General features: G+C 35.6%; 1 protein-coding gene and 1 long non-coding RNA gene across 5 annotated transcripts in view; one reads left to right on the top strand and one right to left on the bottom strand.

The window, feature by feature from the left end:
* Positions 1-26,733, bottom strand: part of LOC141440687 (uncharacterized) — a 334,806-nt gene that overhangs the window by 231,999 nt on the left and 76,074 nt on the right. The gene's annotated exons all lie outside the window — the stretch shown is intronic.
* On the top strand, positions 15,202-20,888 carry LOC141440929 (uncharacterized). Its single transcript, XR_012452763.1, has 2 exons — positions 15,202-15,444; positions 18,982-20,888. It is a non-coding gene; the product is annotated as an uncharacterized lncRNA (long non-coding RNA).

Here is a 26,733-nt window from a genome sequence, read left to right as displayed (position 1 = left end):
TACGCTTGAGCCTTTAAGATTTAAGAAATTACCTAAACATTGTTATATTGTTATTGTTAGCTCCTTTTGTGTATTCTATAAGATCTACAACGGGGAATGCTCTGAGGCACTCTTCGACCTCATTCCAGCTGCGGGGTTCCATTACAGATCCACCCGTCGTAAGCGTTCATTTCATCGACATCATGTTGATGAATGGCAGTCTTCGACGGTGCGTTTTAAGCGGTCTTTTTTGCCGCGAACTTGCAAAATCTGGAACGAGCTTCCCGCTGGGGTCTTCCCATCGAGTTACGACCTGGGTGCCTTTAAGAGGCGAGTGTATAATTTTCTAAAGGGCCGACAACGCACTGGCATCGCGTAAAGCGCTGCGGGTGTCTATTGATCACTTAACATCATGTGACCCACTAGTTCGTTTGTCTGGCCTTTCTAATATAAAAAAAATGCAACACCCTTACTGGATTGTACTACAGTAACATGTATGTACTGTGCAATTTCATTAAATAAATAAATAAATACTTTGCTTAAGTTTTTCTATGTACGAGTATGTTATAGGTGGGGCAAACCCGCTCTAACCATTTCAGAATTTTGACTGTGCAAAATATTACATTTGAAATTTAACGTGAGCTTTTGGGTGAAGAAAAACATCGTGAAACATGCTTTTAGTTGTGAAGCAGTTTGATTGCCAGTACAATTCCAGCAGAGGGGTATTTACGTATAGGCAGAAAATGATGAAAAATAAAAGCCACCCAAATGTTTCGTGAAGCATTGTCACTTAATATCACCACGAACCGGAAGATGAAGCGTTGGCCTCCTACCAAGCGGACTGACGACATCGTGAGAGTTGTGGGAAATCGGTGGATGCAAGTGGCGAGTTGTCGTTCATTGCGGCGTTCTAAGACACGTCTTCCGGCTCATGATGATGATGATGATCTAATATTATAAATGTAAAAGTTTGTAAGTCTGTTTGTTTGTTACTTCATCACGTCAAAACCATTGAACTGATTTAGATGAAATTCAATTATACAGATAGTTTGAGTCTCGGGGATATTTTTATCCCGGAAAATGGCATAGTTCCCACGGGATAGCGATAAATGAATTCTACGCGGACGGAGTCGCGTGTAACAGCTAGTGTTTAATATATAATGTAGTATGTAGGGAGAATCTCCTATCAATAAATGAGTGGGTTAATTGGTTGGTACCTTTAACTTATGGTTACAAACAAAAAATGAAATTAAAATAATAATTAATTCTCAAGTTCTGATTAACATAAACCTCTGAAACCATTAAAAAGTGCCACGATGCCGCAAACCAGGAACATTATTTACGAACAGAATCATTCACTGGAACGCATTCAACTACAGTTATTTGTAACCCTTGTATAGCCGTTCATCCTTTTAGTTTGACTACGACTATCGACTACAGTACGATAAATATAGATGTAGGTATTTTACATAGGTATATTGTAATTCCAATACATTGCCCATAGATCAAATGCTGTAGATATTTATGTGGCTGAAAACTGTAGTTTATTCATATTTAGTGATTTTAATGTATTTTCTGTGATTAATTTTATTTCACAGATAAAATTAAATGTGACGCCGTCTCTGTTTATTCGGACAAAACAAACCAAGACGGCATCACAGATATCTGTCACATAAACTTTATCAATGAGTAGTGAAACAGGCCCTTAAAGTTGCATTCTAATCTAAAAAAATAAAAACAATAATAAAAAAACAATATCTAAACATAATATTAATAAAATTTATTAATATTTTGTGGGTAGTTTTGTTTTACTTGAGAAAAATATAGATGGGTACTTAGGGAGTTAAGTAACAAATGAAAACGTTTGTTGTGATTAGTCTAACATCTGGTAGCATGGTGTACAGTTGTTTTGCTCTGAAGATGAGCTCTGATGATTTCGAAACGCGTCAGCGTAGTATGGTGGTGGTGATTGATGGGTTTGTGTGATTTTGTGTGTTCTTACGAGTACAGTGTGGAGGTGGAGGAACTGCATGAACACGCATATCTTGCACAAGCTTAGCTATCATAAGGTCGCGGGCTCACGGGTGAGCAAAGAAATTCTTTTATTTCATTGATATGTACTTCCGCAAAGTAATGCCTGATTCAATAAATTATTTGCACTCTAACCGTAATAAGCCATTTACCTCTCTTCGTTATTTCATAACGACGTCATAATTTGTTTGTGAGATAGCATAAATACCCGCCCGCCGGGCGGGAGTTGTTAATATTCATCGACCTATTGTATTGTGAGATGATCACTATTTCTGTTGTTATAATTAGATGCTGTTCATAAATTAAGAGCTCAAGGTTCAAGAAAACTAACCTAACCATAAACACAATTCGACATTTACCTGCTGTGAAAAGCTGCTGTATTCACTTTTGATTTTAAGGGGGTTGCTCTTCCATACAAACCTACGGACAACCCGCATAGCTTCCACGGACATGTTTTCTTAGAGGATTTTTTGAGAATAGTAAATTATGGATATGCTCCTCAAGCAAAATCCAAAAAAAAGTAACTTTATTGCATCAAAAGTGCAGCGTGATGCAGTAAATTTTGATGCATTTTACCATTGTATGAGGACAACTGACAGTGTTCGCAGCGAGCATGTAGTGACATCTTATATCTTATTGTAGCATGCTATACGAAATCCGCATAATCCATCCATCTACTGAGCCCGGGTGGACTAGCATACTGTCGCAATACGAGTTCTAAGGTGCTTCAGCGCTTTGGAACTGCCAGGTGCTTCACATCAAAGGTAAAGATGTAAAAAGACTGTAGTGTCGCCGGTCATTCGTTGAAGCCTAATTTGGCTCTTCTGTTTTCCGTTGCTCCATACCATTGGAAAGAGAGAATTAAAAGGGCTTTTACTTTTAAATTTACTCCTCTGGAAAATGTAATGGTGAGTTAGCAGGTAATTAAATTCAGCGTAAAGCTCGTGGCAAATATCAAATGTAATTTCGCACATGAATTTCGAAAAACTCAGAGGTGCGAGCCGGGGTTTGAACCCACGATCCTCTGCTTGAGAGGCCATAATTATGTCAAACCATTAGATACTACTTACTTCGCCGGCTCAGCGACCCAAAGTGGATATTGGCCTCCGACACATAACTCCGCCAATTGTTCCTAAACCACTAGATAACCACGGTTTATTTTTACGTGTCAAAATACATAACCAGCAGCAGTCGGGTAAAAATATGTGAACACGACTCTATTGTTAACGGCGTAAAAGCGTGTTAAGATATTTTTGATCAAATTTTTGCTCGGAAGTTTACGTACTCGACTGTACACACCGGACACCGTAAAATACATTGAGAAGGATTTTTTAAAAGAACATCGTATAGTATAAATTGGAGCGCCACACATTGGGCACTCACCATAATGTTGCGACGCTGCAATGTTGGTTTCAGTGAATCGAATGATGACGATGACTTATTTATATCGAAACCCAAAACAATCTATGTTGACGTAAATAATTATAGATATGTCACAGAATCCTGCAAGGTTAATGCGTGAACCGTTGTAAGCTTATATTGACCCAATCGGTATCGGCGACCGTTGCTAAAATGTTTCTACAAATAGCTGAAGGGTCGTACCCTTGCGGCCGGATAAGGAGCGGAGCTATGCTAGTAAATAATATCGTGATAGGAATTCAATAATATGATTTATATATGTCCTAATATCACTTAAATACTTACTCAATTAGATGCCAGAATTAGATTCAATTAGGGTTCTATGGACGCTTTGCCACTACACCACACATCAATACAGAAAAACACTTGAGCACAAGACATAATATCTTGAGTGGATGGTTTTCCTTGATGCCTTTAGCTGTCTTATACCACTTAAGTATTTTTAGAATTCCGTGCCTTGCAAGGACAAAACGGTTACTTCATCGCACGTACTGCGTCAGTCTGTCAAAACTATTTCTCTAGGACAGATAAAGGAACTTGAAATCAATTTGAAATTCTTGGGGTTATTGCTGCTTGCAACCGTAAAAAACAAGTTCTCGCGATGAAAAGTATATTTCATAGTAAGGATTTCATACAAAAGCTATAGGGTAGTACTTCTTTCTTAAAATTGTAAAGAAGTATGAACTCGCAGCATAAGCAACAAAAGAAAAAATGTATCCAAAAATAAATGGTCCGCATCAGAATCTGCTGCTACTATAAAACATAAACTTATTTCATGCTTGCTTTTAGTAAACAGTGCGAAACTTATTCGCATATGACTTAATGTTAATCACGGGGTTGTATCTTAAATTTCAAATCTAATTTAAATTTAAAGTCCCTCGCGATTATTTTGCAATATTTCTGATTGATCCTAAATGCAGAATCTATAAACACATCAATTGACCTAAGTCCCAAAGTAAACAAAGCTTGAGTTATGGGTACTTACTTACTAGGCGACGGATAAATATGTTTGAATAGATAATACACATTTTTAAGTACCTATCAAACACTAAGGACTCGAGAATAAACATTCATATTTTTCATAAAAAATTCTGACTCGACTGGGGATCGAACTTCGTATTCAGGTTTTCTAACCACTTTGTTATTCGGTCGCCCAACCTATAGATATACATGCATTCGTTTTTGGAATTCCATTGGTTTGTCTTTTAAATAATATACCTACTAACACAATTTTAAAAACCGTCTGTATTTGGTTACAAATATTCTAATAACTGTAATAAAATCAACACGACTAATGCTCAATGCCACTTATTCCCACAAAATATCGATGACGCTTGACGACTGTTTTTCTTACGAAAGGAAGGCGCGTAAGTAATTTGTCTACCTCCAGCTTGAACGGTGTTTACTCTGCAGAATTGGTAGGCGGTGGGCTGTTAGCGGGCCGTCCATCTTAAGTCAGGGATTTCTTGGTGTTCTTCCGAATTGGAATGAGTTTTGTGCTTGCGGATAGCCGAACATTCGTTTACTTTTTTTGAGCGTGGAACGTATGGATTGTGGTTTGATTTTTGCGTGTCGGTCAAGTGCATAAGTATTTCTTGGCTGGTCCCACAGTAAAAGTTGCTCAGTGTGAATCTCCCCATCACTCTTGCTCATGACCCCGGAATCACCCAGTATATATACAATAATTGCTCGTTTAAAGGTTAGATGCGTGTCACATACATAGCTGTTCTTATACGCATTGTAGCGGGGATACCTTATGTTTCGCTTACAAACGATTAGCAGATTTTCGTTTCGTAGAAATCTTATCGCCGAACGATTCGCAGATGAGTTGTTACGTAGTAGTCATTTCGCAGCTCAACCCTACACTGCACGTTGACCGACACGCACTTAGCCGATTTTTTTTATAGTAGTTTCCAGCTATTTCGAAAATATCGTCATTTCCAAGAAGAATGTATCACAAAAAACTTGTCAGAAAGCAATATATTCATTTCATTTATTAGTTAAGTTATTCATGTACATACAGTGTGTATGTATAAAAAAACACGCAGTTTCTTGTCCTCCGCAAACAAGTAAAAGGCGTTAATTTTATAGACACAGGTTGACCTTTATGAAAGCCGTTCTATATACGTTGTCCTGTAACCTTAACCTTTCTACGCAAGGTGACACGTGCATAGTTCAAGCCGTCAGTGTATAAAATGTGTCCTTTGATTTTTCATGATGAAGGCGTTAATCGTGGGCCTGATTTTGTAGTATTTGGCTTAGATATGAGTTATTTTCAAAACGTGTACAACTTGTAAGTGTTATAAATAGAAAACCCCAAGGGTAAGCTTATACGGAAAAATGACAAAAAACATTATGGAAATAATTATATAATTGGTTGGTTGGGAGCCACTAAATTTTTAATATTTTTCTGCTAATTGTTGTTGTGTATAACTTTCAGCTGTCTATCTATGACGATTGAGGAGATACAAATTGACAGACAGACAGAGAGACGGACAGCATAGTGATAGTAATAGGTTTTAGTCACCCATCGGGTACAGAATTCTAAATAAATCGTTATTCGTTCGCCAATTTATTTCAGCGCTGCACTATCCTTTACATTATATATATACTTTATTATATCTATATCTCTTGATTGGAAGCGTCCTCCATTATGGTGATTAGTCAGGCACCAGGTAATTAATTCCTAATTATACAAGAGGTGTTGAAGCAAAATTCGAGCAGGATTATTAACAGTATCCTACAAGCATATTCCTATGTTAATAACCGTGCCTTAGGTGTAAGTTATTTATGGGACACGACTTAGGATTTACGAAATGACTTACAAGATTACTTTTATATTAGTGTGGTGGTATAATTAACTTTATATTACGAACAAAAGAAAAATTAAGGTAGGCAACAAGGCAATACTTATACATATAATTTAGTTTAGTATTAAATATTAAAGCACTTGTATTACGTTAAGACGACAATTATTTAGCAATAACAATTATTACAAGCACTCCACGTTTCGGCTTTAACAAGTCCGATGTAATTTGCTATGTGGGGCTTTCGGTGACAAACAATCGATCTAGGTTGGTCCTATCACTGGGAAAACGTGAGTTTATGAATTACAATTCAATAGCTCTGTCATCAGCGTGGTGGTTCAGCCGTATTGGACTTATTGACTAACTAAAACGTAGGTACTGAGAATAAATAAATAAAAACTGTAAGTAAATAAACTACCCAAGTATGTATAAAAGTATCTGTATGTCGTCTTAGACCTAATTATCTCACAAACTTAACAACTCGTTTAAAACGAAGCACGTAATTTAGACACTAAAGCGAGGATATCTCGATTCGAAGTATGTCAGAACAGAAGAAAAATGTTCTTTGCCCTTGAAGATGGTTAAAATCCAGCGTTTAAGATAAAAACAGTACGTCATTATTTTCAATAAATAAATTTAATACAAAAAAATTATTACGACAACGTCTAGTTAAAAAATAATGTAATAATATTGATCATTGTGATAGTGACTAGAATTATGTTAGAATTGTTTTTATTATTATCCACTAAGTGCTTGATCATTTTCACATAGGTACACATGTCACAGGATGGTATAATGTTACCCAACATATGGTTCATAACAACCCTAAATGTTGCCATATTTTTATAAAAGATAAGCTGAAAGACAATCGATAAATACTAGTAAAGCTATTTTTTTTTACATATGTGTAACATAGCTCACTTGGCCGACAGCAGATTTATTTGACGGTTTATGTAGATTTACAAACTGTTTAATAAAATCTAAGATCCAAGGAATACATACGCTCGTACGTTAATTAATGAGTACCTAATAAATTCCTTCAAACAGAAAATAATTTGTTTAGGTATATCTTGTCATGAACTTACGTTATGATGTTGAAGAAAATAAAAAAAACAATAAGTCAATTAATACATAATGGGGTTAATCATTCTTACTCCTTTTGTTTTATTCAATTGATTTTTCCCTTATTTTTACTTTTTGTTCATTGTAATTTATTTATTTGAATATTTTTTGGTAACTTATAATTCTATTTCGATTTATTTATTTATTTGCCTATGGGTGGGTCAGCAGTTTATCTAGCATATTTTTGTGTATCGTCTCGTGACCGTGACTCAAAGACGGTTCGTGGAGATCAGAGCTGCAGGCGTCTAACACCTCGGCCAGCACAGCATAGTCAGCGGCAGTCGTAATCGCTTTTGCGGGGACGTACTCCTAGAGTTGTGTACTATGTACTATTTTCATTTTTACCCGACTGCGAAGAAGAAGGTTTGACGCGTATGTATGTATGTAAGTATGTATGTCTATTCCTATGTCCTCTCGTAACTACTCAACGGCTTAACCGATTTTGATAAAAATGGTACGTCATTGGATTCGTCGTAATGACGCGAGTGACGCAAGGTACTTAATTCATAAAAAATCAAAATGGAGGATTTTTAGTTTAAATATACCATTTCACAGAAAATTGTGAAATAAAACAATTAATTAAAAAAAAAAGCCGACTGCCTTAAAAATACTAAAAAGAAGAGAACAAGCCTAGTGGGCTAGAACTTTTATAAGTAGCTAACTTAAAGTTCAACAGTCGGGACCCATTGAAATTGAGACGCTCAAAAATTCTTACCTAATGGGTCCCAACTGTTGAACTTTAAGTTAGCTACTTAACAAAGTTCTAGCCCACTAGGCTTGTTGTCTTCTTTTTAGTGTTTTTAAGGCAGTCGGGTTTTTTGATTTTTTTGATTTAATTTTTGTTTTATTTATTTGTTTGTAACTGTGTAAGTATAATTTGTTACATTTGTGTGTCTTTTGTGAAAGTGAACGAATCTTTTAATTCTTTATTTTTATTATTTCTGTCTATTCTTTGCCATCGTAACTTACCGTTCGATATCTGTATACTACTGGCTGAGTGTAATAGTCTATTGCGTCACGGCCTGTTTCAGGGTGTTTCGTATTAAATTAACTGAAGTGTAGTCCCCTTAAATACCTTTAGAGGGCCCAAATTTTGTTCATCGCTTTAACGCGCCATTTTATGTTGCGGCCCATATTGATAGTCTATTATTTATGTAACCTTTTAGGTCTAGTTTGTGTCTTTTTTATAAAAAGGTAAGGTAAGTATTTTTAAGAGTTAACTTGTTGTGTTTTAACGACTCAGCATTTTTAGTTCTACAAGTTTTTAATTAGTTTTGCCTACTGGTGCCTGGCTATAGTCAAATCTTGCAAAACATATTGATTGATCCACTTATAGTACTAAGAAGGTATAACACAAGCAAGCAAAGTTGTCAAAAATACACTCAGCAAAAAAATTTTGCATTAAAAATATTTTTCAACAAGGTAATTATTTAGTAATTGTATAGAATCTTACTAGCTATACTGATCTGTGATTCTCAATAGACAGTATTTGATTTCTTTTAATAATAAGACATTGACGTTAATTTATGCCTTATCTTGTTCAACTGTTGATTGAGCGATCTCGTAACGTGTAATGGCTGCAATTTTATGTGTTACGTGTGTTACCTGAAACAAAAAAAAAACAAAAATTAAGTTTTTTTTTTCATTTTATGATGTAATATTTAATACGTTATATCGTTATTAACTTTATACGCTCGAGATGCATAATCCAAATCATAACGTTCTTCGGCAAAGAGCTTAAAATCAAAACTGAACAGACAAAGAAAGAGCACAGAGTTGAACTTGCGTTACTCCTTGAACTTATTGATGAGCCAGCATTATCTAAACGGAATCATCAGCATCCATATCACGTAGATCTCATAAAATGGAGGCTTCGACGAGACTATGAAATAGTCAAGGAAAACTAGTCGCAATAAAACTAACGATGGGTGTATCAGCAAAACTGGAGGGTGCTTCTTTCTGTTAGAAATATGCGAAGAGGCTAAGCTAAATGTTGATGCCACAAAACTAACCAGCGCAGAAGTTTTGAAATTATGCTACACTGGATGTGCCCGCGACGTCGTCTGCGTGGACTTAGATTTATCTCAGCCAGTTGTTGTTTTGACTGCCTAGCTGTTTACAAAAGATAACTGCCATCAAAATTTAGTTAAAAGCATTCGTAGTTTCCGAATACAATATCTGTGACATACGGACAGACAAATAAACAAACAGAAGGACAGGACCAAACGTTATACCGGATGTGACCCGTAACATAAATATATAATAAAACATAGATCGTAGTCAAACTGAACAACACTAGTTCAGCAAATTTTAAAAATAATTAGTTTTTGTTTATACACTTTAAAGTTTATTCGAAGAAGCAATGTAAAGCAAAATGTTTGATATTTGTAGCCAGTCAGTTGGGTTCTAGAATATTCGAACAAAACAAACAGAGACGGCATCATATTTATCCGTCAGATTTTTAGTATTCTAAGGAGCTGTTTCACCATCCATTGATTAGTGTTAACTGACGGTTAAATGTGATGCCGTCTCTATTTGTTTTGTTAGAATAGACGGAGACGGCATCACATTTAACCGTCGGTTAACGCTAATCAATGGACGGTGAAACAGCCCCTTAAACAGTTATATCACATTTCAAGTCATTAATCTACCTAATCTCTGGAATCGGGTAGAATTCGACATGCAAGATTAGAAGCGGATAAGAAACAAGGTTCTACTTAAATTAAATTTGTTAAAAACACAGAAAATTTAGTCTTTTTTTAAATAAAAGCATTTAAAATAGAAATATATAAGACGCAAATTAAAAAAGTTATATATCTAAGTTGTCAAACGGTGCTCACGATACTAGCGTCAACTAGTGTGACCCTCATTGGTACAGTCAACGTCATAAATAAGTGATCACTTTTGATTTTAACGTCATGTTTGAAAAGCCATACGAAATTGTGGTCCGACTGAAAGCGACAAGGTACAAAAGTGATCACTTATTTATGACGTTGACTGTACAACGTCAAAGCTTTTAACGATTAGGTTTTAAGTGTTTTTCCTTTTCCTACGAAAAGTAAAAACTGTGTTGGCAACACTGGCTCCTTTGCTGATACCCGCCCCATAATATTGAGGGTTGCCTTCAAACGCCGCAAACTAGAGCATAATAATACCCTTTTTATTGCGAAGACTTTGCTCGAAGATTTTCCTTTCATCAGATAATGTTGCAGGATATTGAACTTTTTGTCTGACTTGACTATGTAAAGAAGTAAACAAAGAAAACATGTAGGTATTTTTAAATATAGCCAATAGACAGTGATGGTGATGGGATTCAAGTATTTACAAACTGTAGTTGATGGTGAAAACAAATAATAAAAAATTTCACCGTACAAAACTCTCTCCACGTGAATTCGATTTTATTTATTTGGTAAACTTAATACATATAATATTCATACCTAAATGCTTGTTATAGCCTAAATTGAATAAAGATATTTCGACTTGGACTTGGACTTTGATACAAGTCGAAAGATCGATCAAATAACTACAATAAGATCGATGAACTGTAAAGTCCCAAGAAAAGGATCATTGTTAGGTTTGTATTTGGAAAGGAAAAGTAATGTCTTGGCGTCCCTGGGCGAGGCGCAACGGAAATTTATTCACTACTGAGGCTTACTTTCAACAATGACAAAAGGATTTTTTACAATGTTTCTTGAAACGTTTTCAACGCCCAATGGGATGAGTAAGATATTCTTGAACAAGATTTTTTAGCTTTTTTACTGTTGAAAACCTTCGTTCTTTTTATCGTAGGTATTCCTCAAAAGGTAGGTATTACGGATGACAGAGTATAGTGGAGATTGTTGGAGGAGGCTTATGCTAGAAGGTACACCGATTTACGAGTAAAAGATATATTATAAAAAATTGTAAAAAGTGTTAAATCGGAAATAAAAGGCTTTATTATTATTAATTTTGTTATTTTTAAAGAATAATCTCGACTTAAAGTCGGTTTTTTTTTTGGTTCATGATACGGGCACATGCCAAGTATCATGTCACCATTGTGTGTATTATGTTATTTGTGTGATGTTTGTGTCAATGTGTATGTTGTATCGGTTTATTATTTGTGTTTGACTGTCTTGATCGTTATAAACTGGTAGAGAAGTTGGATTTAAGAATCGGCGTACTATAGAGCATGTGTCTAGGACTATTGACTTTTGTAGGGGTATATATGTGCTGTCGTGAAGGTCTAACATTTTAAGTGCTGTTTAAAGGGTTTTTGGGATGATACCTGTCGAGGAAATAATGATGGGGATGATCTTGCTTGACGACTTTTGGTGCCACATCTGTTTGATTTCGTCTGCTAACGGTATGTATTTTTGTATTTTTTCAGTGTGTTTCTGTTTCAAGTTGTGGGTGTTAGGAACTGCAATGTCTATGAGGTAAGTAGTTTTAGTAGGCTTATGAATAAGTGTAATGTCGGGTCTATTGCTGAGAACAGTGCGGTCTGTTATTATGTCTCGGTCCCTGTAAAGTTTGGTTGTGTTATTTTCGAGTACGTTCTTAGGCTTATATTGGTAGTAGGGTGTGTAGGTTTCCAGGAGTTTGTGTTTCAGTGCAAGCTGTTGGTGTATGTGTTTCGCGGCGTTATTGTGGCGGTGGGTGTATTCTTTTTGGGCGAAAAATTACATCCTCCCGTGATGTGGTCTATTGTTTCGGTGATTTGGTGACATAATCTGCATTTATCGGTTTATATTGGCTGTTTTAGGATATGTATTGAAGAATTCCGGCTTTTTATTACTTGGTCTTGTATTGCAATAAGGAAGCCTTCTGTTTCGCCAAAAATATTTCCCTTTGTGAGCCATGTGCAGGATGCTTTTTGATCAATGTAGTCTTGTGCTAACTGATGTGGATATTTTACATGCAGTGCTTTGCTTTTCCAGTTCTCGTTTTTTTGTTCTGTGGTGTAAATTTTACGTTTTGGGTCGAACTGTTTAGTGTTAAGCTGTAGGGGCGTTCCGGATTTAGGTAGTTCTGTAATGGCTTTGTGTAGTGGGCTGGCTTTCGTGAGGAAGTATGATCGCAAGTTGTCTATTTGTGTGTAGTGCAAATTTTTAATATCTATGAAGCCGCGACCTTCGAGGTCTCTGTTGAGTGTGAATCTCTGTAAAATACTGCTGAGTGCATATGGTGAGTATTGTGTCTATAGCACGCTTGTTGTGTTAAGGTCTTCCAATTCAGTGTCTGACCATTTAACAATTCCAAAAGAATATGTTAGTACTGGGATGGCATTATGTGTAGACTGCTTTTATTTTATTTCTAGCTGATAGTTGGCTCTTTATAATTTTGTTTAGTCTCTGCTTGTATTTAGTTTTCAGTGTATGTTTTATTTCTGTGTGGTTTATGGATGTACTTTGAAGATATCCTAGGTATTTGTAGGTTTCTTTTGCTTCCATTTTAGCAATAGCGCCTCCTTGTAGTTCTAGATTGTATGGTTCCGTCACTTTGTGTTGTCCCTTAATGATGCTATTAATTTTACATTTATCAGTTCCAAATGTCATTTTGATATCTTTGCTCAGTTTCTCTAATCAACTGTTCTATATTTTTTCTGTTAGGTACATAGAGTTTTATGTCATCCATGTAAAGAAGGTGGGTCAGTTTTATGTTGTTTTGTCTGTCGATTGTGTATCCATAGTCTGTTTTATTTAGAATTCTGGAAAGAGGATTTAGTGCTAAGCAAAATCACACTGGGCTGAGTGAGTCACCTTCGAATATTCCACGGGATATTTTTGTTGGAGTTGTACTTAGTGTCGTTTTTTCTGTGTGTATGTGTAATTTAGTAGACCACTATTTCATGGTACCTTGTAAGAAATCTATTAGTATTGGATCGATTTTGTATATTTTGAGAACTTGTATTAGCCATGAATGTGGTACACTATCAAACGCTTTCTGGTAATCTATGTAGGAGTAGTATAAGTTTCTGTGATTTTGTTTGGCTTGATTGTGTATCTCAGTGTCTATTACTAGTTGTTCCATGCATCATCTTGATCCCATGCAACAGCCTTTCTGCTCTTCTAGTATTATTTTATTTTCTGTAATGTGTGTGGTGAGCTTGTGTGAGATGATAAATGTCAATAGTTTGTAACTTGTAGGTAAACATGTAATAGGTCTGTATTTAGCCGGGTTAGTCGTGTCATTGTCTTTTGGTTTTAAGTAGGTGATGCCTTGTGTGAAGAACGGAGGTATGTCTTGTGTGTTGTGTATAAAGTGGTTTAGTGTGCTTGCTAGATATTCGTGCGTTGAGGTAAAATATTTTAGCCAATAATTTTGTATTTTGTCAGGGCCTGGTGCTTTCCAGTTAAGTGTCTTTTTTACTGCTTGCGTAACATCATCTTTATTAATAATGATTTCTGGCATTGAATTGATATTGCTTACTTCTTCTTCTTCTATTGCTGGCCAGGGCGCGTGTGAGTTGTGTTCTATTGGTATGGACCATATGTTTTCCCAGAAATGTTGTATGGTAGTGATATCGGGTGGTTGTGTAATTGTTATGTGTTCAGAGTTGAGCTTCCGGTAAAACAATTTCAGGTTGGTGTTAAATAGGTTATTGTCAGTTTTTCTTTGGTTGCTTATTTTGTATCGGCGTATTCGTTTAGAGTAAGCTTGTATTTTTTGCTTATCATTGTCTAGTTGGTCTACTACTTCGTCTCTGCTTTTACTGCGTTGGTTTAATTTACTTTGTTTTCTTTGTGTAAGATTTCCTTGTAGAGATTGTGTAATGAGTCCCCCGACTTTGTCGAACGGACAGACAGACAGACAGACAGACAGTGGAGTCTCAGTAAAAGGGTTCCGTTGGCACCCTTTGGGTATGAAACCCTAAAAAATATAATCGTGGCCCAATTGCATAACAAATTACTAGCTAATAGTACTAGCGATTTTGTATTGAAGTTCACTAATACTATTTGCTTGTCATTTGTTATCCAATTGGGCCCAGCTGGCGATTTATGCTTTCTGGAAAGAGAAATTGTGCAGTGTAGGTGCTGCGGGGTAAAGTAATTTATTGAATCAGGCGTTACTTTGCGGAGGTTCATCAATGAACTAAAATAATTTCTTTGCTCACCCGCGACCTTATGATAGCTAAGTTTGTACAAGATATGCGCGTTCAAGCAATTCATCCACCTCCACACTGTAATAACACAAACCCATCTATCACCACCACCACACTACACTGACGCGTTTCGAACTCAACCAGAGCTCATCTTCAGAGCAACAGAACCGTACACCATGCTACCAGATGTTAGACTCATCAGATGCTACCACCACATGCATGAACACGCATATCTTGCACAAATTTATCTATCATAAGGTCACGGGTGAGCAAAGAAATTCTTTTAGTTCATTGCGGGGTATCGGTTTAAAGCGTGGTCCTCGCAATGATAGTAAAATACTTAGTTCCTGGGTAAAAAAAAAATATTTAGTCCGTTTCTTTTGTCAATCAAACAAAATATTTACCTTAAGCAAACCCCGGTCTAGTTTATAAGAAAAAGACATTAAGCAAATTTTTGTAAATGACTTTTTGTTTCTTAAATAAATAAATTAACAAAATATATTATTATAAAAATATGGACTACGTAGACCCGCAATGTAGATGAAGTCGCTTTCGCACATTAGGGTACAATAGACAGTTATCTAAATACTAATGTAATTGAGAAAGAAATGGGCGTTGATGTCTGCTATTTACTTGATAGTGCTTATCCACATTGCTGGTCATACGATATCGCACATGTATGTGAAATAGATAATTTTTGAGCAAAAATATTTGCCAATTAGATAATTTAGATACAGGCTGCGGTAACGGCATACGGGTTATTTTAGTCTGTATCAGCTTTTGTTCACATTTGGCCCGGATAATTGGAGACTATCTTATTTGCTATATAAACAGACAAAATGTGTTAAATATTATTTTATTTTATTCAACCACTGTGTTTGGCAGTCAATTGGTCACTTGCACTTGATTTTAAAATTGCTTAAGCAATATTCTACAACAGTACGGTAATAAGTAGTAAAGTGACACCCAGCTGCTTAAAAGAGTTCAGTGATACTACTGTTACAGGTGCGTTTTTCATTTAGCCTATTTGGTTTAAATTTCGAACTTTTCGGTACCGCCGACGGTTACGCTGCTCTAAAAGCGTTTTCAGATTATTCGATCCGATATCGGTATCGGACGAAAATGGTTGACAACCGATAGCCGACACCATAATGTGCTATTTTCACATATTTCCACGCATCGGGCTCTGCGTACACAGAGACAATTTAGATACACGTATAGCACACATACAAACATTATCGTCCGACAGCTCACGGGCGTCCGATGGTGCCGCCAACATATCGGTGTCGGCTCCGATATGTTGACATGTTGATTGTTGTAGGTACATATTTCATACATTTTACTTGCCCCGATATCGTATCAGCGTCCGATACCGATATCGGGTCGGATAATCTGAAAACGCTCTAATGGGACCATTTAAACATAAAAATAGTTCAGTTGCCCTAGTGGTTTGACCTATGGCCTCTCCAGCAGAGGATCGTAGGTTCAAATCTCTGAATTTTCGAAATGCGTGTGCGAAATTACATTTGAAATTTGTGAAGGAAAACATCGTGAGCAAACCTGCAAATCAATTCAATCGTTTGTGTGAAATTCTCAATCCGCACTGGGCCCGCGTGGGTACTACGGTCCAAGCCCTCTAATTCTGAGAGGAGGCCTGTGTCCAGTAGTGGTACGTAGATATATAGGCTGGGATGATGAAATAGTTTAGTTTAGTTTATTTATTCATTCAATATAATATAAGACACACAAACACTACAGAAAAAGGTGAGTTATGTAGCCTTTATGGTGTCCCACTGCTAGAACTCACCAATCTACCTTTATCTTTTTATAAGTGTTTAGAAAGTACCGACTTACACTTGCAAAATAACGACTTGTTTAGAAACAAATATTTGAAATATTGTATTTTTGTGTTAAAATGTTTAAATTGTAAAAAGAAAAAAGGTCTATTTTTTACCTATAACTACTATACAGGCATATCAGTAGGTAATATTTTTGAGTTAGGAGGAATTTTGAGAAGGTACCTACTAGTATGCGTTCTTCTTCTTATTTAAGAGTTACACTCTTGTCGGTGTAGTCGATGAATAGCTCTTCACTTCTCTCTACCCAAAGCTACCTCCTTAACCTCCTTATACGACACGACGGCTACCTCCTCCTTTATTTTCTTTGTGTAGTCAATCCTCGGCCTCCCTCTTTTTCGTTTGCCTTCCACTTTTCCTTCTAATATGACATTTATGAACTCATCATGTCGTATAAGATGACAATCATTTTTCCTCTCCGCTTCTCTATTGTTTCTATTAATGTTCTCTTCTCTTCACTCTTTTCAAATACGTCTTCACTAGCGACTTTTTCTGTCCAACTAATTTTCTCCATTCCTCGCCAGCACCACATTTCGAATGCTTCCAAACTTTGGTTATCCCTTTGAGTCATGGTCCAGGCCTCACGCCCATATAAGGCTATAGATAAATGTTTTGATGAATGTTTCTTAGTCTTCTTGGAAATATTTGATGTGATCAAGTGTTTATATATGCGTTAGTAATGTAATTTTCCCCAGTCACTCCAAATGCTATATTTTGCATTATTAAAAAAATTACGTCGATTTTTAAGCTTTAGGTATAGTTGAACCTTGTTTTTTTTCTAGAATTAATTACTCTTGCCTGAAACACAGGGAATCCTAATTGTATATACATATAAAAAAATAATTACCGTGTACATTGTTATATGAATAAAATATTTGAATATGAATTTGAATTCGACTATTACGTACTGATGTACGTATAGCCCAGCCCAGCCTATATACGTCCCACGCAGTTCACATGCCTCCTCTCAGAATGAAAGGGCTTGGAGCCGTACTTACCACGCGGACCCAGTGCGGATTAGGACTTCACACACAACATTGAATTACTTCTCGTTTGTGCGCAGGATTCCTCACGATGTTTTCCTTCACCGTAAAGCCCATGTTAAATTTCAAATATAATTACGTACATAAATTTCGAAAAACTCAAAGCTGAGAGCGCGGATTCGAACCCACGACCCGAAATCAAACTAAAATTTATTTATTTTGGCTAAAAAAAAGAAAAAAAATCAAGTCAGGAGGATTCCAGGCTAAGGTGGGTACAAACTGATATTATTATTTTATAACTAGCTTTTGCCCGCGGCTCCGCCCGCGTGTTATTCGGTTATCGCGCGCTGTTCCCTCAGGAACTGTGCATTTTTCCGGGGTAAAAAGTAGCCTATGTCATTCTCGGGCCCATAAACTATCTTTATGCCAAAAATCACGTCGATCCGTCGCTCCGTTACGGCGTGAAAGACGGACAAACATACAAACACACTTTCGCATTTATAATAATAGTATGGATATGGATGCTACGGGTACGTATTATAATGTATAAATTTAAAATACATATAGGTTGAAATACATACAGTTGAAATACCGAAAATTATAAAATATAATGCATCAAAATATATAAAGTTATTTGACATAAATTCGAAACGCATAAGCTTGAAATGCATAGTGGTCAAAATATATAATGGTTACAATGCATAATGGTTCTTAGTCATATGGCACAAAAAGCATATTTTCATAATGTATACGTTCAAAATGTATACAGTTTGTTTTCTATAATCGTTGAAATACATACTAGACACTGAATTTTCACTAAGAAAAATGCATATATTACAATCCTGGCACGCGCCGCCCGCTGCCGCGGCACGCTCGCTTCGCTCGCTCGGCTCGTGCTTGTTTTGGTCATACTTGAACCTAACACGCTCCTCCTCGCTACGCTTGTCGTCACACCTAAAGTTTCTATTCAAATAATGATCAGACTTTAGTTTAAAATCCAAGGTCTTGTAGACAATACGGCTTCCGATCAGTCGGTTTCTTATAGGTTAGGTTAGGTTAGAGTCTTGTCCAGACGTGAAGCGCCTTAACTACGCTGAATAGGAGCTCCGCTTCGCGACATTCGTCGACATTGTCTTACAGCTGTACTTAATTTTTCAAAATTTAACATGTAAATACAACGTAAATAGACTGGAGATAATGATGAACCTAGGCATTATAGTATGTATTTTGACCATTATGAAAAACGTACTATAGGAATTTTAATTGTTATTTCTTTCAACTATTATATATTCTGATTGTATATATTCTGAACATATACATTGTGAACTTAGTCATTTTAATTGTATGTATTTCGACCAGTATGAAATTCGTGCTTTATGAATTTTGATTAATATTTATTTTAACCATTATATTTTTAAATTTTCGGTATTTCAACTGTATGTATTTCAACTGATATGTATTTTAAATTTATACATTATAATACGTACCCGGATGCTACAGATAAATGCGCGTAACGTCGGTGATCCTGCAAAACCGCGTAAATAGCTTTTTCCATAAGTACTCCATCTGTACTCCGTGCTATATAGCCTACCCATTGCCATTTCATCGAGCTAATTCGACTGGATATGTCCGTGACCCTTGTTTTTCTACGTTTGTGTCATGGTCAGAGTTTAAAGATGATGGGTTTAAAAATGTTGTTTCAGGTATGGCCTCACGTGTGTGGTGGCTTGCGGCAGCGCTGATCGCTTCTGTGTGTCATACTGCGCTTGCCGAATATGTCACGTGGCCTGGCTGCTCTTCTAGTTACGAAGTCATAGAAGTAGGAAAAATAAATCACAACGTTACCGATTTAGATTTAAGTGATTGTAATTTAACAACAACTAATCTGGCTTACTTAAGGTATTATCCTAATCTGAAAGTCCTATTTCTTGATAGCAATAAAATAAGCCAAATTGAAGCTGGCGCGTTTGACTCTTTAACAAAATTACATTATTTGCAGTTAAAACACAATACGTTTTTAGGGAGGGACTTACCAGCTCATTTATTCCGAAACTGGCACTCATCAGTAAGCATATTAATACACTTTGGTGATAACAACATGACAGATACGCCAGATGATCTGCTGCAAGGGTTGAACCTGTACGAATTGATCCTAAAAAACTGCTCACTACGGGAATTCCCATCATTCGTCAAGCGGCCGGTATTGGAAAACATGCTCTCCCTTGACTTAGAGCATAATTTGATTTCCAGATTAGACGATCCAAATACATTTGCTAACAATATTAATCTGGAAGTGTTGTTTATCTCAAATAACAACATAGATTTTTTACATGCAGACCTATTAAAACCTCTTGCTAAGATAGAAGATATTTATATGAAAAATAACAGAATAAGAATAATTCCAGACGGTTTTTTTCATAATAAAGCTTCGTTATCGACTGTCAGTTTGGCCAACAACCTTATTGAATACTTGCCTGCGAATGCTTTCCTCGGCACTAGGCTGGGTTTTCTGTCAGTTAGTGGAAATAAATTAAGTCATTTGCCTGCTAACTTCCTTTCTGAACTTCAAACAAAAGGAGTGAGTTTAAAAGTGTTTTATTTTGATAGAAACCCATGGCAGTTCTCCTGTGTAAATAAATTAATAAGTGAAGTGAAAAAACAGAATATAATATATACAGGAGGTGATCATGTATACATGAATCATTTGTCTGAGGATGATTTATTTAAGTGTGAATGAGTATGGGCGTAAGAGGTCATTTTTATATATCTTAAGTGAAATTCAGAGGGACATTGGCACCAAACTATATTTCTCTATGTGGCACAAAACGTAATAAAAAACTTTGAAAATACAAATAAACATATCAGCTTAGTAAAACCATGTTTTAAGATCGGCAGCTGACAGCAGAGTGAAATCAAAATAAACAGAACAGATCTTCAGTCAAATAATCAAACTGTTTAGGTTTGAATATAGAATTTCAACCATAAATATTCCAGTCGATTGCCAATCTCCTTTTACAATGTATGTAATACCTAATTAATGAATATGACAATTTGTAATTATCTCTATAATGGATAATGAAAAAAAAACTGCACTTAATTAATTATATAAATTAAAGGGAATAACTTTGGTATAATTAACGGCTGTTCGTTAAAATAAATAGTACATTTCGAGCAACTTTTTAGGAATAAGAATATTTTCCATTTATAAACAAAATAAAATTAAAATATAAATTGTAACGTAATAAAATATTATATTGAATGGATAAATAAACTGAACTAAACTAAACGCATTGCGAATTAATCAGCAATATTGCATCAAGTTACTTTTTCGGTGTTTTTTTTTGTGCAAGCCATCTTGCTTTGAGTTGCCACACTTTTAGCAATGACCAATGCAAGGAAACGTTTTTGTCAATCACAATTCAAAACCACTGAAAAACTTGGAGTCAAACTTTATAAAACATATGCTGAAATATTTCCAATCAGTTTAGTTACAAAGTTTATGTTATTATTTTGTTAAATTTACTATTCTAGGTAATTTTAAGTGTCAATTTTACTGTACGAGTTATTTTTATTAAGAAGGAAGTTACTCTAAATAAAAGTATGATGTGTGTGTCTTTAATCTTATTTCCGACTACGTCCGGTTTTATCCCTTTTTTATTTAGTCACTGATTGTAATGTTATGATATGACCAGGCGTAACTTTTGGTCCGATTTTGATAATTCTTTTTTATTAGATAGGATATATTAAAATTGAAATTGGTATTATATAAATTTGAAAAAAAAATACCCAAGGGTGGGAAAAAAGGTATAGAATATAACAAAATAATTTAACCACCGAAAAAACTGAAAAGCAAAAAATAATAAACCTTTTTTGTTTAACCTTAATCTAGGTACCAGTTTGAAGTCGGTGCCTCAGCACGAGCCACGAGGAGTGATAGAAGCCCATTAGGTAGACGACTATAGGTCCACTCCTCCTGGCTAATGCTGAGGCACCGACTTCAAACTGGTACCTAGATTAAGGTTAACGTTTAATAAGGCCCCTTTCATAGGAGCATACTACTACAGAATCAAAAGCAGCTATCGAATACATACCTGATATAGTATATTTTTAAAGCTAGTCATATTTTCAATAATTGCAATGGATATTGTGACGTATAATAAAAGCAATAAAGTTGAATTTCCAAAGCAGTGCATGTGGTCGGTTTAATCGCCTCTACTTTTTTCAGGGTTCAACAAAAGTTTACTATTTTTTGCTTTTCAGTTTTTTCGGCGGTTTTTTTTTAGCAACAACATACATAAGTAGTTAGCGCTACGCTTTTAGATTGCTTTTGTAGCAATGGGGGTCCGAGTATCGGTAGTATTTCTACTAGCCGGAGAGCTAGCTACGGAAAGACGTTTGCAATTAATAAAGCACCAAAAACCTTCTAGTTGCCTCTAGGTTGGCAACGCATCTGCAATACCCCTGGTGTTACAGATGTTTATGGGCGGTGGTGATCTCTTACCATCAGGAGACCCACTTGCTCGTTTGCCATCCAGTCGTTAATGGATATGGGCTGGCAGCTGTTCAGCGATGGGTGAGAGAGTGGATGGGCAACAAAGGGGTTCTAAAATCAATTGAAGGTGTGCTATTTATAAAGCTCTGCGTTTGGTGTGATAATATAGCTTATTATTTATTTAATCCGAATATAAAATTGCCATTTATTTGGGGGAAGAGTAGTGCCAGGTGACGTCCGAGATGCGTGAAAAGTGTCGAAGTTATCTGATTTACTGGGTCATATTTTATCGTGTTTCACTACCCAAAAATAAGGTAACCCTTTTTGTTTGTTCTAAAGAACATACTATCGAGAAGGTCCTATTGTCACCAGGGCCTGATGATGGGATCTTAGAGAAATCGAGGGAAATCCCCAAATTTTATAAGCACACCTATATAGGTAGTCATTCACGATGACGCGTGCCGCGGTTCTTATTACAATGTCATTATTGTCTTATTTTGCAAAATGATCTCAACTTATACAGATAAACGGCTAAGTAGAAGATTTAAGTTAATGTTTTTTTCGAACTGATCTAATACTGAAACCGGAAGGTATGTATCGGACAGATCTCTGTTAGAGGAACAATGTAACTGTGCCTTGTTTGAGCATAATGGAATCGTTGTGAGGTGAATCTTGGCTACAAATCACTATAAAGTGTGTAAAGAATTATTTTACCAAAAAAAAAACCGACACCAAAAATTGTTTTTACAAACAAAAAATACTAAAAAAAATAACTTTGGCACTTTTCGCACATCTTGGTCGTCAACTGGCACTACTTTTCCCACAATTACAACGCCTAGACAGTAATGTTATATTCGAATTAAATACACAATAAGCTATAATATCACACCAAACGCAGAGTTGTATAAATTGCACGCCTTCAATTGATTTTAGAACCCCTGTGTTGCTCATCCACCACCGCTGAACAGCTCGCTCTATTAAGCTATAAAAATCATACTTTGGCACTCTAACTAAATGGATTTCGTTGCTCTATAAATTTGCAAGCGTATTTCCGTAGCTAGCTCTTGGACCATAAGGTAGTCTGTGGAACAAACATTGAATTTAGTCTGTTGCTGTTAAAAATATTTTTTGCATTTTTTTTTTATTATGATGTCTAAATAGTTAACAAATCTCAAGAAAATAGGAGGCAGTCCTAGTTTTTACGCGTTATACAGTCTCTACGTGATAGTCTATTTGATTTGATGTCATTTAAAGTTTAAAATTTCATCGAAATCGTCTCAACGATTTCGATAATGCTGTCTTTGTTTATTTGGACAAAACAAACAGCGACGGCATCACTGATATCCGTTACTTAAAGTTAGTCAACAAGTGGTGAAACAGGCCCTAAAAGTTAGTTTATACATTTTATATTGAAACGTAAATATTGACATCAGACCATTTTGCTTCTCTCCTGTTAGTATTATACTATCTGATGGACATACTAAAGGGTCGTGGTTACAAAAGCTATGTAATTTTTCGGTGAAATGGGAAATGGGACAATTCTCCTTCCGATGTGTTGGTATGATTTGCTCAGGTTCCGTTATACCTTACAGTGTATCGAAATCGAAAATATAATTAAATTGAGTTCAGGAAGATAAACATAATATGTTTTATTTGTATATTAAAATTCATATCAAGTCAGATTACATGCTACCGCCGTTGGATTTAATAAGAAAACATCGATTTCTTTATTATATAAATCAATAAATGGAGGAGTAAGCCCTACGGGAAAACAAAATGATTGGAGGACAGACGATTGAAAAAAGCTATCTATAATAGAGTAATTGTAAAACCAAAGCGACGATTGTTCAATCAGCCATCGGCTCAAAATAAGGATTACGGAGATGGGTCTCTGAAGCCTGATCTTGACGAAGAGACGTATAACAAAAGTAAGGAACATTTTCTGTCCAAATTGCAAAAATCAGACGAAGAAAATAACAAATTCAAAAAACACTATATACCTCAGAGTGAAAGTGGAGACTGGATGGAGTTACGGCGTTCGCTGCTAACAGCTTCTAATTTTGGAAAAATAATAAAAAGACGAGACGACACTAGTTGTGCGAGTACTGTAAAGCACTTATTGTACTAAGCAGCAAACCTATGTAATGTCTCGTTAATAAAACACGGTCGTGAGAATAATAAGAAGCCATCGCTTTGTCAACTGGGAACCCAGCTCGGCATTGATATAAAACGATTTGGTCTGTTTATTGACAAAGAATTGCCGTATCTTGGCGCAACACCTGACGGTATACGTGGCGACGATACTGTAATTGAGGTTAAATGTCCAATAACAGCGCACGGAATTGGAGTAGAAGAAGTTATTTTAAAAAAGCAAATAACTTTTTGGAAGATTAATAAAAATGGTCAGCAAGGAATCAACAAAAATCATAATTGGAATTACCAAGTGCAGGGCCAGTTACATATATGTAACACAGCGATCGAAGTGTATATTTGTTGTATGAGGCAATGAAAATGAATCACTGAGGTACGAAATTATCAATAACGATATTTTTTGGCGGGAAAAGATGTTTTAGCGGGAAGATAAGTTGTCAAGATTTTATATGAAACGCATACTTCCAGAACTTATTGATCCTCGTCAGAAGCTCATCAGTCTTGGAATATGCCTATTAGAGATCCTCCCTATATCGAAGACGCAATCAAGAAAAAAAAGGTAAGAAACAGAATTAATCAATTCAAAAACTCTACTGCTGTAAAAACTAAAAAGGAAAAAATAAGTCAAGCAGTCTGAAAAATAAGTAAAACAAACAGTCGCACTCAATCGTGACAAGCCAGTGAGGGTCCTAACCTGACTGTTGAACTATAAGCTAGTAAACAGATTTCTAGTCTATTAGACTTATTTATTCCTTTTTGTCTGAAAAAAAAGGCAGTGGGATTTTTATTACAATTTTTTTTTCATACTTTTTTGATGTTCCAGTAAAAATGGTAGCTGAAAAGTATCGTATCATAACATGTACCGAGTGGGCCCTTTAAAAGGAGTAAATAATCAAAACATAGAGCGTACTTGTCAAACTAAACTAAATTAGTTCAGCGACTTTTAATAGTAGATTATTGTCGTGGCCTGGAAGTAGGCAATTGCTGGCTGAGTATGAGTATTAAACGGACGAGCGTGCAAGTCCGTTTAACTAATACGAAGCCAGCAATTGCTATTCCAGCCGAGACTAATATAAAGCTTTTCTCAAAAATGGTGAATAATTCTGAAATAAAACAAACTTTTTCTCAAAATATATTATAAAATTTATTTTTATTCCAATATTTTTCTTATGCTTTCCCGCCTTTTTTCATTAAAAATAAACTGCAGGTGTATTTTTCCACCGAAAACACCACAAGCTATTTCAGACCCAATAGAAAAAGTCCGGAGTTCCAACAAAATATCTGATACCGGCCATTAGACTTGGCTGTATACGACTTGTGCCAACATTTCCATGGCCTTTTTAACTTTAAAAAAAAATGTGACTGATTGCAGGCGCGCTAATTCATTATTGTCGAGCTAGCGCGCCTGCAATCTTTTTAACTTTTTAATTTTTCGCTGACCATAAACTATGCACTTCACCTTCTGATATGTAAAGAATAATGTCAACTTTTACGGACATTTTTGAGAAAAAATAATTAGTATTTTATTAACTATTACCCTGTAAAGTTTATTCGAAGCAACATTTTTGATGTTTGTAGCGTGACTGATGTAAGATGTATGTGCATATTTATTTAATAATTGCATCGCCATTTTGTTACCTTTTCATTACCTACGTTACCTTATTGTATTGCAACGTAATGCTAACGACATTATTTAATGAATAAAATAGATACATATTCAAACGCACAAAAGCAAAAAAATGTAGCCAATTTATGGTTAAATGCAAAAATTATTATCTAAAGATCAATTGGATCATTTTAATCATCATAATAATACATACTCCATAAAATAAACAATCAATAAACCGAGATGTACAGATTAGAAGCCCCTGGTTGAAATAGTTTTCCGTGCGTTTATTTTCTCAATGAGCTAAAAGAATTTCCTTGCTCACCAGCTCAGACCATAAAACAATGTAAACATTCATAGGCATTGTCATTTTGAAATCATGAAACAAATTAAGCAAAATGTATGAAACAGCTGATTATTTCGTGATTTCAGAGTTCCCCTCGAGAGTTCTGAGCGAGCATACAAAATCTAGCACAATTGAAAAATAGCACACTCATTAGTCAAAATACCACAAACGGGACTTTTGACGCTAAAACACTTGAACTTACTTGTGGTATTTTGACTATGAGTGAAAATCACGAAAGTTTAAAACGTTAAATAACAGGTGGTGTGAAATAGTACATTGTGTCTTAAGGGCGGTAAATATGGAATAACGAACCAGAGTGTTTTTTTTTATCACAATTGCAAGTAAAATTGTTTATTTGTAAGACAAAATATTATTTTTACCGAAATTGCCGATACCTTAGGCTGCGCTCTTGGGCAGCGCCAGCATCCTCCCCTGCTGTTGCGCGCCCCAGCTGCGGGAGGATGTGCGCGTGCAGCAGCACCGTGCGTAGCTGGAGCTCAGAAGTATGAAAATAGGTGTATAAGTTCTCGATTACAATTAAAAATTATTTGTCTAGGTGAAATGGATAAAATTTCCCACTAAAGGGGTAAAATGGGGGGGTAAAGTTTTTATGGAAATTTTCTCAATTTTCTGGACTTAGCATTATGAAAATTGGTAGGTATACTTACAGGGCCCTGATTAAAAATAAAAATGATCTGCTTAGGCAAAGATAAAAAAGAAGAAGCTTTCGACTTATTAGGAGGGAGTTTCTATGAGACTTTCTTATTTCTAGACTAAAAATATGGCTGGTCACAATTTAAAATGATCCGTATGGTGTTCATACAAAATATACACATAAAATGTGGAAATTAAATTGATAT

This window comes from Choristoneura fumiferana, chromosome 23 (assembly GCF_025370935.1).
Source record: "Choristoneura fumiferana chromosome 23, NRCan_CFum_1, whole genome shotgun sequence".
NCBI classification, from domain to species: Eukaryota; Metazoa; Arthropoda; class Insecta; order Lepidoptera; family Tortricidae; genus Choristoneura; species Choristoneura fumiferana.
Note: the sequence above shows the minus strand (reverse complement) of the source record. Positions and strands in the feature narration are given on the sequence as shown.